The sequence below is a fragment of the Lissotriton vulgaris genome, chromosome 3_1 (genome assembly GCF_964263255.1).
Source record: "Lissotriton vulgaris chromosome 3_1, aLisVul1.2, whole genome shotgun sequence".
In the NCBI taxonomy this organism is placed as follows: Eukaryota; Metazoa; Chordata; class Amphibia; order Caudata; family Salamandridae; genus Lissotriton; species Lissotriton vulgaris.
In genome coordinates, this window is record NC_141689.1 from 841,407,191 (window position 1) to 841,422,449 (window position 15,259).

Genomic DNA, 15,259 nt, shown 5'->3' on the forward strand with positions numbered 1-15,259 from the left:
TGGCGCAGGGGTTTAAAAAGTGACGCATCTACCTAGATGCGTCACTTTTTAAATATGGCGCAACAAGGCGCATGTTTTACGCAGCCGATGTGTCACAAAAAGTGACACATCAGCAGCGTAAAACTGACGCAAGGCCTCATAAATGAGGCCCAATGTATGCAGAGGGGGCGTTCCCCCGCAAAAAGCCTCGTAATAGTGACGCAGTGAAATCTATGAGATTAACTGCATCACTTTTAGCACGCTGTTGCGTCAAAATCTTGCGCCTTACTCACAGCAGGCGTAAGACTGACGCAAGCCCTTTCACATGGGGCTTTCCCCGTGTGAAAGGACGCATTGCTGGAGTTGCGTCACTTTTGTGACACACTCCAGCAATGCGTCACTTTTGCGCTTACAGATACGTCAGAAATACTGACGTATCTGTAACTCCTTGCAACATGATGCGTCATACATTAAATATGACGCATCATTGGTGTCGCAAGGAGTGCGCAGTGAAAAGTGACGCATCGCTGTTTTCACACAGCGATGCGTCACTTTTCATAAATAAGGCCCCTAGTGTTTCCCCACTGTCTTTGAGCAATTTCAAATCTGTGGATTGAGAATAGGTCTAGTTTGATAGGGGCTATTGAAGGAGGCGGCTGTTCAGTAGAGGGTGTTCGATCACTACTGTGTTTCATTTAGACCATATATTGTAAAGTAACTAGGACCCCCTTTTGAATTGATATAGCAATTCCTAGGGCAGGGACTAATCAGTCAAAAGTAAATCCCTAGGCAATTTTCTTAATAAATGTATATCATAGATCATTTATGTCTCAGTGCTTATAAAAATGCTATACTATAAAAAAGTAACTGAAGTGTAACAATCAAAACTAAATATTACAGGTTAAAAACAATTTTATTCTAGTACAACACAATTAAAATATTTTAGTTTGGCATATAGTCATCAAGTATTTTTTCTCTCTCATATACATATATAAAAACATCAATATTTCCTATTACAATATTAAAAACAATTCTAATCAATAACAATATTCCTTGTGGCAAGGGAAATGACACTCTTCTAACATTGCCTAGGGATTTACTTTTGACTGACCCTTTCATTTAGACCATCTCATTGTCTTCTCTTTTGTATTTTATAGGCACAGGGTTACAACTGTTTCCTTAGCAAGGCCAGATGATTGGTGGGTGATGTTATGCTCTCTGACCCAGACTGCAGACTTATGGGATCGAGGCAGTGTTTGCCTACTTTCATCATGAGACGCATGTGCTGATACCTGCACAGGAATTCCTAGCCACTGCTTCCAAATTCCCATTTCCAAGGCCTATGACTTAAAGGGTGTTAAACATTCCTCATTTGTTTAGGAACTTTCAGATTTAAGACTGGACTGGGGCTTCTGTCTTGACTTTAGTGCTACCTGTCATTAGCATGACTATATACTAAAGTCACAGCACCACCTACATATTGTGTACAGGACATGGTAAGCAGGTTCCATCAAGGAAGGTCACAAGAGATGAAGAACAGCAAAGGGAATAAACCCCCAGAGGCAGATGAAGAGGTATGAAAATGAGCATCAGGAAACAGCTACCCATGACTGAGGTGAATGATCAAGAACCAGTAGGCTTTCAGGAGAAACGTGCAGTGATTCCTGACTCCAAGAAAAATCCTGATGAAATACAATGGGCCACAAATTTAAGACAAGAGGTGGATACAGCTCCAAAAGCACGGTTGGCTGTGTTGAGGCCAACTTTCCCTGAATTCTGTAGCGTTTAACACTAGTGTCATCACAATTTTTTACAAGAACCATCTTTTATTGGGAAGCAGTCATAGGAATCCATTGAACCCAATACGTTGGATTGGGAACTAGGGGATGAAGAAGGCCACATGGAGGATCACAAATAGTAGGTAAATGGCCTCCTGATATAAAGACCTGGGCCTCCTTCTTAACTTGTGTGATATATAACCATTTGCTGATTCCAGAGAAGGCAGAAAAAGGGAGCAGCAACAATGGTGGTGATGTTTAGATTACATATTGAAGTCTTCATGATGCTTAATCTTCTCTTCTTGGTCATATTTATAATATAGGCAATGGATGGGGCATGATTTTTGGATTATTCAAGGTGTTGTCATGACTCATCTCCAAGTTATGGAATGGAAGACGGGACAAACCAGGATCAATGAGAAAGCAACATAAAAACGAGATTTTAAAAGTTTATTTTTATGAATATCATAAAGAAAAGATTGGTCATAATAAGGATTAATACATGTAATTCAAACCTTGCAGGAACCAGAAGTGTTCTAAAATGACCACACACTGTTGGCTCCTTGAATGAGGACAGCTGGTGTTGGCAAACTGGAAGCGGTTTCTGTTGACTGAGAATGCAGCTGAAGTAGCCTTAGACTCATGTAAAATGTGATCTTTTATGGAAGCATTTCTATTTTTGATAGCTATATCAAAGGACAGGTGAAACATTTGTTTTTTTTACATCATAATCATAATATCTTTTATGTGGGTGGAAGTTTTACCCATTTGATGTTGGCAAAGTTTTCAGTGTGGTAAGGAACTTAGGAATATGGTTGAATATGGTTTTCCCATGCTTTGATAAAAGTTGAAGCCAGTAATCAATTTTAAACAGTTTTAAGTTAACATTGCACTTTAAGATAACAGTGCACAGCAAGTGTCATTGTAGGAGGCAGATGGAGCAGACAAAAAATGTATGTTGTCCAGTGCTTCATGAAGACATGTATTGCTAAATATCTCTTTGGCTTTGGCCTTGTATGGTATCTTTATACATACAATATATTGCTTATGTTATATTGTATGATATTATTATTGTATGCTCACAATCAGTATAAACACTACATCCTAAGTTAAATATGGATGGAGGTGACAGTATTTATTATGTGGGTTGTAAACAAATGGTATTTTTATTTTTTAACAACAAGCAGAGTGTACAAATTATCTCTATATGCAACAGCATTCAGTGTCCATTTATGCAAATCATCTAGATGCATAGCATGAAACAGATTTTGTTACATTCAATGTGGTTAATCAGGAAATTGAGATGGTGCAGTAGAAGCCAGTAGAAAGAGCTAGTTAGAGTAACTCTCAACTAGGTGCTAAGGATAATGAGTTTACTGTTACTTTGCTGAGTGATCACTTTCTGAAGTATATGATTGATTGTGTACTAATGTTGTGTCAGATGTATGGGCCATTATTGGAAAGTTGTGGTAGGAAAAGTTCTTAAAGGACCCCAAATGTCTTATAAATTGGAGTCTGTGGAAGGGTTGTTTCATGTATTTACAACTTCCTCTCGAAGTATATCCTCATCAGAGGTATAACAACATGAAGTGGTTGAGATGCTTGCATGTCTCAGTTATCTGAAGAGCTATGATGGCAGGATCGTAGGGCCTCATGTACTAACATTGTTCATTGCGATTTCCTAATTGTGATTCAATGCAAATCACAATTAGGAAAAACAATTCCACACCTACGACACTCCATTGAGTTTCATTCGCAATTCCCAGTGGGTTGCAAATGACCTACCTCATTAATATTCATGAAGTAGGTCTCAATTTGTGACCATTTGAGAATGACTAAAAAGCACAGGCATGGTAGCCTGCTGGTGACAGCAAACCACCATATCTGTGTTTCCTTTTATATAGAGCAATGTTTTCTTTTTTTTTATGAAGCCTGTTTCCCTTAAACAAAAACAGGATGCATTTCAAAAATAAAAATAAAAAGTATTATTTTCATTTGTGAAGAGTAGGCAGTGGTCCTTAGTGCCATTGCCTGCTATTAAGATTTGTTTCTCATATTCATTAACAAAGTGGAGAAGTGTGGCTCAATGGTTAGAGCGGCAGACCCTGATGCAGAGGTCTAGCCCGGGACCAGGTTTCAATTTCCCGCCTCGGCGGGTCTTGGGCTCAAAAATTCCACGGACCTGATAATTCTCGCCTCGGTGCCTATTCCAATCATGGAGTCCCACTCTGCAACTCTGGGCAATAGCTTGCTTAATCTCCACAACGGCCCCCACAACGCTAAGGATGCTTGGCCTCCGCCTTGGGGGTGCCCAGGGGTGGACGCCTCACAGGGAAAGCCAGGATGGGTTCCACAGCGGTATTCGTACAAGCGCCTTGAGACCCTTGCGGGTGAGTAGTGCGCTACACAAGTATCAATTTACAAAGTGGAAAAGGTCCTTGGTGTTAACCACATTACGGTTGCAAAAAGTCCATTCATACCCTTGCGATTTGCTATTAGGGAGTGGCACCCTTAATACACCCCTTTCTAAAACTGGCTCGTAAAACCCAAATTGTGATTTGGGCTTTATACATCCTAAGATGCACTTTTCCTGTCGCAAAGGGTCTGATTCTGTGAATCAGGTTGTTTGCGACAGGAAAATAGCTTTGTACATGTGACTCCTAGTCTCCTAACACAGTTGCTCAAGCTGGAAAGGTCAAAGGGTAGAGACCAGACTTACCACCATCCCCTAGCTATTCTAGGTTGGGGGGAGGGCACAAGTTTACAAACCTTTTGTTACAGGAACAGCAGCAAGAACTACTGAATCTTTTTGTGCAGAGAGATCGGCAGAGCCTCTGTATGAGACATGCATCCCTGACAGTAGTCAAAGTTGCAAAGAAACGACTGACAGGATCATGGCAGTAGTGAGTGCCAAGTGCAAGAACAGAATCAAATTCTGGAATGTACAGACAAATGAAAGCTGGCTCAAGTAACATCATAGATAAAGCAATACAACACACACATGCTGGGGGTCAGTGAAAGTAGGCGGATCAGATCAGGCAAACTGAAAAGTTCCACCGGAGAGATGATACTCTTACTTGGGAAGGATCAATGACCAACATCACAAGGGGACAGGGAAATGCCTGAGTGGAAGTTAGTCAACAGCATACAAATGACAACCAGGTTTAAGGCAGACACATCAACACCATCATCATCAAGTGCTATGGTACAACAAATAAGGCAAAGGAAATAGTCAAGGACTTCTATCAACACATGGCACGGGCCCTAACTCAGAGTTTATCCCATGTCAAAGTAGGGCAAGCCACAGTGACTATTTCTGCCTGGGATCACTGACTAGTCGGCTTATGGCAGTGTGCAATGTAGCAGGTGCATTGGGTCCTTGTCAATTTGCAAATGTGGCTTGCATGGCAAAGCGTAGTACCAGTAATGAGTGAAGTGAGATTTGAGGGCAGAGATAACAGAGTTCAAAGTATGTAGTGATAATGGTACGCTGTTGATAAAGCACAGTAGTGTTTCTCATTTCTGTCTGGGCTGCTTCCTAGTCCGTGCCAGTCTGACCATTAGGAATCTAAGGAGCCTATATTGTTTTGTCAAAAGTACAGGATGTTTATGAACCTGTATAAATGTTTGGATCACCATTTGTAATTATATGGTTATCTAGAGATCTAGTGGTTAGAGGATGCAGTTGATGCAATGTTATTGTAGGTTGAAGGACTTCAAAATAGTAGCATACAGCTATAAAATGGATTGGTAGGAATAAATGGTGGCAATTCAGAAAAATTGCTTTCTTATAATAGACTTTCGAAAACACTGAAAGGCAAAAAAAGAATAAGTAGGCATGGGTAATTCACACTGTAATGCATACTATATATTATAGATTTTATATAATAACCAATTTATTTGCTTTTAAAAGATGTAAATAGAACCAGAGAAATAAAATTATTAGAGTTCTTAAAAACGTAATAAGAGGTGGTTGAAATGCAGTGAAAATTATAATGGCATCTTCCTAATGTACTTGGAACAAAATTCTATTTTGGTCTCTTTCATTGCAGAAGAATCATCATTATTTTCATCTATATTGTTTTTGTCTGGTGCTGCAAGTTTGAAAGTGACGATATACTTTCATAACAACATAAACTTAACCCCTTCGGTGCTCATGACGTAACGGTTCCGTCATGAGCGTTGGTTGGCCTGTGCTCATGACGGAACCGTTCCGTCATGAGTCCATAGGTTCTTTAGAACCTTCTGCACCGCAGCGGAATTCGCGCAGCACTGAAGGGGTTAAATCAGACAATCATGCTACTGTTTATACACGCTTCTTTCAATGAGCGATGTGCTTTATTTTACTCTCTTTTTGATTAGTTTTTGGATTCTTTGCACAAGCTGTAATAATTATAAGTGAAATAAGATATTAGTGCCCCGTTTTCATAATTCGTAATTGCTCATTATATATATATATATATATTCACTGGAAAAAACCATAGGTTATAGACCATATATAGTTAGGAATTAGCATTTACAAAACCTTGAAACTTCACAGAAAAAAACATAGGTTATAGACCATATATAGTTAGGGATTAGCATTTACAAAACCTTGAAAATTCACTGAAAAAACCATAGGTTATAGACCATATATAGTTAGGGATTAGCATTTACAAAACCTTATTTTACTCACACAAAACCATTGAAATTCGCATATATAGTTAGTTGCACTAACTATATATCGCGCACCCACAATCCACTGCTGATGATGTCACATATTACATCATTCATGACATGGTCCTCAGAAGATTTTTAGACTCTGCATTGGTACCTACATGTTGGTACTTACATAAACAAAATTTTAAAAAAATACAACAAAAAGAACAATCAATAAACATACAATATTTGAACATTCTTTCATTCTTTTTTCCATATATTACGCTCCCCGGAACGCTTCCCGGTGCGCGTACCGGGCGCTCCCCCCCCCCCCCGCAAAAAAAACCATAATATTTTTTTTTTTTGCCCCGCGGGGCCCTTTTAAAGCCCCCTCATCAAACCTAGGGGGTCAGGGAGGATGTACTCTGCCCCCTTATGCTCATTTCCCCCTTTGTTTTTGCCACCTCTTGTGTCTCGATCCTATCGAGACACAAGATGGCGGCCGTTCCGGACTGTTTAGAATGTTGACAGACACCGGAGAGCCAATCAGCTTCACTTCGCGAAGTTCCGTTACGCGTCAGGTACGCAAACCGGGGCGCTAACCGGAGCGCTGTCACAGATATATCTGTTTTTTAAAACGTTAATTTCTCAAAATCCACTGGAGCACATATATTGAGACATAGCAAAGGCACGTCGGGCAAACCATATCTACAATTTTGCCAGGGTTCGTGTAAATCCATTCAGCCGTTCAAGCTAAAAGTGATTCCAACCGCCCTATGGAAAAATGAATGGGAAAAACGTGTTTTGGGACCCCCCTTTTTTCTCGGCCCCCCTTGACGAAACCCCCCCAAATTTTCAGGGGCTGCTCAGAAACAAAATGTGCCATTTTCCTGAAAATTACAGCCAATTCCGTCCACAAACGCCAAAGTTATTCGACATAGAATTTTCAGAAATCCTATAGGAAAAAAATCCTAACTATATATACCTACTGGCGACCGCCAGTAAGTAATATATATATATATATATATATATATAAAACAACAATCTCCTTTCAAGTAAAAAGAAGCAGAAACCTCACCGGGGGTGAAAGGCAGCTCCATTTTAATGGCAATTCAAGGCGAATGCATTTCGGCCGGTGTGGCCTTCGTCAGCGCCTCCAATGAATGTTTGAAGAGCCCCGCGTTGCTGCAGTTTAAATGAGTCCAACCGCACTGCGATAGGTGTAAGTGTCAGCTCCGCCCCTAGGCTTCAATTATCTCAGTTCTGCTGGTCAGTGAAAGTCAAAGACTCAGAGTCCCAGAAAGCAGCAGTGGCTCCCAGGTGAGTAACAATTATCTCAGTTCAGCTGGTCAGTGAAAGTCAAAGACTCAGAGTCCCAGAAAGCAGCAGTGGCTCCCAGGTGAGTGGTGCTCAGGGGGTTGGGCACTATGCAGGAACGTTCAGGGACCCCACAATTGATGGTGCTGCCTCGGGTCCCCGTCACCTCTTCAGTCAGCAATCCGGATTTGGAAGTAAGCAGGGGCGGGAGGGCAATGCAACCCGTCCTGGTTGAGGCGATGCCTCGGTGAACCGCTCCAAATAAGTCCGGGCCGCTGGCGAGCCCGGAGAATTTCCTTGTCAAGAAAAAAAACAAAACTGCCGTAGCAGGGTCCAGAGTCTCCAAGCCACTTGCGAAGAGGGGGTTTCTGAAACGCGCTTCTGGGCAACGCGTGAAATTGATAAAACAACAATCTCCTTTCAAGTAAAAAGAAGCAGAAACCTCAGCGGGGGTGAAAGGCAGCTCCATTTTAATGGCAATTCAAGGCGAATGCATTTCGGCCGGTGTGGCCTTCGTCAGCGCCTGCAATAAATGTTTGAAGAGCCCCGCGTTGCTGCAATTTAAATGAGTCCAACCGCACTGCGATAGGTGTAAGTGTCAGCTCCGCCCCTAGGCTTCAATTATCTCATATATATATAATTATCAAAACAAAACCCTTTCAGGCAAAGAGTGACGCATTACTTATGCAAAAAAAGAAAGAGGGAACTCTGGGTAGTTCTCAAGTTTAGGTGGAAAGCAGCTCCTATTAGAGCACTCTCAACACCAGCAACACTCTAGATCTGCTCACTTCAAATGTCTGTTTTTCTATCAAAGTTTTTAAGCATACAGTTAGCACAGTGCCATCCACGCTGAGATAGAAAAGGACAAAGTATTTTGCCATTTCGACAGCAAAGTCTTTAAGCATAGGACTAGCACAGTGCTGTCCTTGCCGAGCTGTAAAATGACAAAAGCCATTTATCACTCCAGGCACAGTATTACAGCTTTGAATGGGTAAAATACCAAATCAAGCCAACCTGAAATGAGTAAAAGCAACACCTATATTAGCACAAATGAGGAGTAGAGGGTCTAAGGGAGTTTTAAGACCTGCCCAGGCTATCATCCCCTAATGGTCAAACTATAACATACAAAGGAACCAGGGGGTCTAAAAGAAGAAAAAGGAGTCAACTATGTACTCTGAATTCGTAGGACTGGATGCCACAAATGTACAAGGTAATTAACCCATGGGTCCTAGACAGAATAGGTACCCCATCGCATCCAACCACTAGCAAAAGTAGGTGAGACCCAAAATCCAGAGATGGATTCCCATCAAAATCTTGTTAGTGATCTGATACTATCATCTGGTCATCCACAGGTTAGGCTGGTGTGTCTCTAGATCATTTAGACTGCTTCCAGGCCCACCATATAGGACTGGGATCAAGCCCACGATTACTTGTAGACCATGCGTTTGAACACTAAATGGGACCAAGTGCAGTTCAAAACGTGAGTATGTATAGGGTACAGATTAAAAATAGAATAGAGAACAAACAGCAAAGAAACTTTAATAGCTGTAAGCCTCTTTCTGATTAAAAACCAGAACAGCGCAAAAAAGCAGTGTAAGCAAATAACTGCTTGTGGGCCGACATGTTTCTGCCAAAAAAGGGGGGCTACCTCCCAAGGCTTTCTTCAGGGCCTCTGTTCTAATAAAGTTTTTTTGCAACTGCTAGTGCGAACTACAAACATCAAAACCATATAAACTGTGAATAAAATGAAACCAGAAAGGATATGTGTTCCTATTCCTTCATGTCAAATGGTATATCGTTCACCCATAATGACAAGCGGTATTACCTCACCTCGCCTGGACCAAGCTCAGGATAAGGGAGGACATTTCCGTCGTTACCTCAGGGACTTCTTTTAAATTAAATTGAAAGTGACCCCTTGGCCAAGGGTCGCTTCCAGGGGGCTTATTTTTTTATATGTGTATTCTGCCCCCCTGGGGGCAGATCCTCCCATTGGTTTGCCCTTTCTGCCCCCGGGAGGGGCAGAAAACCCCACAAGGCACCAGGGATTTTGTTTTGTGTGTAATGGAAGCAACATGGTTGCTTCCAAGGGGGAAACATTTGATTAGTGATTTTTCCGCCCCTCCTGGGGACATATCTGCCCCTTGTTTTGGCCTTTCTGCCCTAGGAGGGAGGAGGAGAAAGAAAACCCTACTAGGCACCAGGGATGTATTACTTTTGCAAGGGAGGCACATTTCTTTCTGCTGTTTTCTGCCCCACCTGGGGTACAGATTAGCCTGGCAGACCTCACCCGATCCCTTGGGAAAGATCACCCCCAATTTTTCTAAGCCCTATTTGAAGGCCCATCTGGCCGATTGACCATTCGGTTTTATAATGCTAAATGTTTTTATTTCTTGTGAATTGCAATTGTAATGTTTTATTTCTCCTTTTTTGTTCTAGTTCTAGGCTTTTGCTCTTTAGACTGTTCCAGGTTGCGATTTCGTTGCTGGTGTTCTGCTGTTTGTGTAGTTGCATGTGTTTGGTAAGAGACTTTTTTTTGTACAATGTAAATGAGTTTAATTTCTCTGCATGAATGTGTTTTTTGCAAATGGCGTCATAATAACAGTATGTTTGGCTTCATTTTTTTGAGTGTCAAAAACGTTTTGCATTTGTGCTCGATGTGTGTTTTGTTGTCTTGTAAGTAATTGGCTTTGTTTTTTTCTTTCTAGTGGGATATTGTTGGTTTTTACTGTGTCTATGCAGAGTAGGTGCTGATGAGTGTGGCTGTCTCTTGCAAGTGGATTGTATAGTTTTTGAGTATATAGATCTTTGTGATAAAGGCACCCATTTTTTAACTTACTTATTTTGCACACTGTTGGTTGTTGACTTATTTGTGCAGTCCCCTTTCATAGTAAGGATAATGGCTAGCCACATGATTACTGGCATGCTTTTTGAGTCTTCCTCTGACCATGGTTCAGAGACTGACTCTGCATTTGAGGCAGAGGAGGGAGGGGAGGATTCAGGCAGAGAGTTTTCTCTCCACATGGAATTATCTGATGATGAAGCTACTCTCAGTACGGATTAAGCTACTCTTAGTGCGGATGAAGTACCTGTGTTAGAGGAGGACATTGATGTGCCCAGAGGCAGCTGGGCGGCAGCCTGTGGCTGCAAGGCTTCCCATTGAAAGTGCTGACCTCTAGGTTGCCCCAGGCATGGTGCAGCCAGCATTGCCAGACTTTACTGTTATTCCAGGGTGTAGAGTGAATACAGGGTGGGCTTTGCCTCTTTCTATGTCCCGGCAGTTTGGGGAGGGAGAGGTCGTCCCTCAGGAGGTCTCACAATCTGGGTGGGATCTCACTTGGGCTGCAAAGCTACAGTTCTCAATACCTTCTCCAGAGACATCCAATGTGTGGTTCTTGTTTGGCCAAATGCCTACAAAATAGCATTGATTAATGTTTACTCATGTGCTGTTAGCATAGGTAGAGAGTTCAGCACTATCGATGACCTCTCCTCCTTCATTTTAACTATCTCGAGTGATTCCCACATATTGGTAGGGGGCTACTGGAACTGCCATTTTGAGCCCCTAGAGGGTCTCAATGAAGGTGCCTTAATGGCAGAGCATGACCATTGGTCAACTTCCCCTGACCCAGGTCCCGCCTACTAGGGCATGGTCCCCACTAGCCATACAGGTCACGGCACTAACTATTACTCACTCTCTACGTGCATGTAATGGCCGTACTCCCTCGGACATCCCAGCCAAATGTACATATAATAAACCGGGACAAATGTCACATCTTGATTACATCCTGTTGGAAACTAGGCTCTGGCCTAAGGTAATAGATCTCACTGTGATGACAAGAATGGATAGTAACCACAACGCCCTGATTCTAGAAATGGGCCTGCCCAAGACTGGAAGGAGTGGAGCTCTACTGACGGGCGATGGTGTTAATAATCTCACCCTGACCAACAACAGGCGCAAAGTTAGATGGTCTAGATTTAGGGAAAACCCAGAACAAATAGTGAAATTGTATAATTTGGAAATTCCCTTTTTATCAGAGGTTGCATTCCTAGTTGATCTACTACCTTCCTCTGATTTTCTATCACAGTTAGAGGCCCTCCATGGGGACCTTGTATCTAACCTGACTGAGGTACTAAAAGGGAAATAGGCCCCCTTGCTTTTCCTGGTACAAATCAGCGTGCAGAAAAGCTAAGTCAGAGCTATTGTTGGCCCTTAAAGACAACAATAGAACTGTAATAAAAGATAGGAGGGCTCATTACAAAAGGCTAACCAAGTGCGCGAAGGCAGAGTGGGACCAGGAAAAGTGGACTAGTTTATCCTCCGCTTTAAATACCAAAGATTTTAAGACATTTTGATCCATAATTAATACCGGCTCTAGTGAACCGAAAACAGCTGTAGAACCCAACTTAGCGCCAGAAGTATGGGAAGCCTATTTTCGGGCTCTGTGTTCCAGCGAGGCCCCCCTTGATGATTCTGCTAAATTGTTTACCCTCGGCTCGCATACCATCCAGCCAGAGGAGTGTGATGTAATGGTGGCCGAAGTGTTCCCTGCTATTAACAAACTTGCCCTAAACAAAGCACCCGGCCTGGACAAACTCCCGGGCGACCTCTTTAAGCACCAGCCCAAATTCTGGGGTCCTAATCTCTGGACCATTTTCAACGCAATTCTGAGAGGTATGGCGCTCCCTAGTACTTGGCTGGGAGCAGAGATAGACCCTATCTTTAAAAAGGGATCACCTCTGCTCCCATCTAACTACAGACCTATAATTCTCATTGACTGCCCTCAGAAGATCTTTGTGAGACTTATCTTGGACCGGTTACAGGACTGGATGCAGGAGTTTGCAATACTCAGCCCCTATCAGGCAGGGTTTAGGAAGAATACCTCCACTGTGGATCAAATTTTTTGACTAGTGCTTTTGCACTGGAGAACGGTGCATATCGAGAGTGGCAGCCTCTATATGGTATTCGCTGATCTTCGCTCTGCCATTGACCTTCTACCCAGGGACAAACTTTGGAGTGTCCTTCTTGAGCTGGGCATCCCCATTCATCACCTTTCAGTCCTGATGAGGTTACATGAGGCCAACTTTGCCCAAGTTAGATGCGAGAAGAGTGGCGAATTGACATCTAGATTCCCCGTTGACCGGAGAGTAAGGCAGGGCTGTGTGCTCGCACCGACCCTGTTTTGCCTCTTTGTCAGCGGGGTAATCGCGCATCTAAATGGAGTGCAGAACAATGATTCGCCTAAGCTAGCCGGGAATAGGGCACCGGCGATAATGTTCAATGACGATACCCTTTTGCTCTCCAGATCCCCAATGGGCATCCAGCGAACATTGAATGGATTTGTAGAATTTTTCACTGCTCGGGGATTGGAGATCAATTCGCTTAAAATAAAAAATTATGATCTTCAATCCGCCTAGAACTACAAGACCCAACCCTATCCTAGGCAAAAAAAGACTGGAAAGGGTAAGCACTTTTGTTTATCTGGGGGTCACGATTAATGAGAGCCTGTTGTGGGGCCCCCAGCAAACCAAATACCAACTAAAACTTGCCCAACTATCAGGTGGGATCCTCAGACTATCCAATGTGTCGACGATAAAACCACTTGGACCACCGCTGGAGGTCCATAAATCACAAGCCATGGGTGCAAGCATGTATGGTGGCGAATTATGGGGACATTGTAATAAAACCAAAATCACCAGGGTTGAGAACAATTTTTTAAGCCACTTGCTAGCCCTTCTTTCCAGTACCCCGCTCCTACCATTAAGACTTGACATGAGGATTAAGCCAATTGATGAGGAGCTAGCCTTAAAACCACTAAGGTATTGGCACCGGCTCTGGGTCTCACCAGAGCTGATTAATTACAGACAGGAGCTCTGAGAAATACCTATTTGCACGAGTGTATGCAAAATTCCCTGGCTCACCTTCATCAAGAAGCAATTCACATGGCTGGGACTTTCTGTCCTATGGACTGATCCTGAGCAGGGCTGTAAAGAGATTTCGGCCATCATGCTCACGAAGGCTTATCGTGCTGAGAACTTGAATGTGGCCCTGCATAATCCCAAAAACGGCTCTAGAATTGTTTCCTTCTTTATGGTTAAAACTCATATTACTTCGAACGATTTTTAGATGTTATCTACCCTGTTGTAGCCAGAAAATTGTATGTAAATGTAAATGTAAATGTATTGGCATTTATATAGCGCACTACTTACCCGTAGGGTCCCAAGGCGCTTTGACCGCTGCGAAACCCTTCCTGGCTTCCCTGAGAGATGGTCCCTTAATGGGTATCTCCAGGGTGAGACCAGGCATCCCCGGCGGTCTGGTGGGGCCGTTAGTGAAGATGAGGCAAGCTAATGCCCAGATTTGCCGAGTGTGATCGCTGATCAGAGTGGGCACCGAGGCGAGAGAATTATCGAGTCCGCTGACCCTGGTCCAGAAACCTGCCGCGCCGGGAATCGAACCCTGGTCCCGGGCCGTCCTCTGCTCTTGGGTCTGCCGCCTCTAACCAGTGAGCCACACTACTTCACTGCCTCCATTGCACATACATTGTATGTGCAATGGAGGCATGTAGTATTACCTTTAGGAGTCTTTACTAGTAATTGGACAATCCCCGCCCCGAAAAAATTTCCTCTTTGTGAATGTGATAGCGAATTGGAGTTACATGTCATCTTTTTTTGTCCTGTATATCACAAACCCAGGAAGTTCTGGCTCATTCCATTGTGTAAAAATCTTGGTTTCCGGCAGTATGCACATGCACTTAGAGTACTAAAGACTGATACCTCCGGACCTATTGTTTTTGCCGTTTCTCATTTTCTATTATTTAAGGAGAACAACGGTGCTTAGGATTAGCAAATTCAAAACAATACAATGGAATATAGACTCGAATCAGTACTATATCAAAAGGTTTATTCAGTACCCAGCCGGGCCTGAATCTTTTTAATCAAAGTATATACATCAAAATAGGTAAAGACCACCAGAGGGGTCCAATTCAGAAGCTGATAGGGTACAAGCCTGTACCTATCCAGAGCACACTAGAACAGGGTTCAGGAGTGAGAGAAAATAGGAAAGCAAGAAAAAATAAAAAGAATACCAGGCAAAAAAGCAAAGTGGGAGCCAAATGTCTCTTGCAGCATTAATACAATTTGTAAAGCAAGTTCAGACAACAATTACTGTAACATTATTGACAAAATTGGAAGAGATTACAGAATTGTTAAAATGTCGACGACGTTTCTATCCCTGGCTCCTAGTGAACTGGGATCATCATCAGGACTTAATAATAGAATGCCTGTTTGTACTTTTGTCAGAGCCTTCCAGAGTAAGTTACTCCAAAAAGACGGCAGAAGGTGAGATTCAGTGAATGAAGGACGGACGTCTCGTAATTGTAAATTGGTGGACTAATTATTGCCACGCGTTCGGGGTGATTCTTCACGATGGAAATTACATTGGAATCCGCAACCTAGGAAATTGCGCTCGAAATGTATATAAGCACCATGACGACCGTTAATCACTTCCGGACTTCCGCATAATCGGCACGGTGCCATTGAGCACGCCGAGT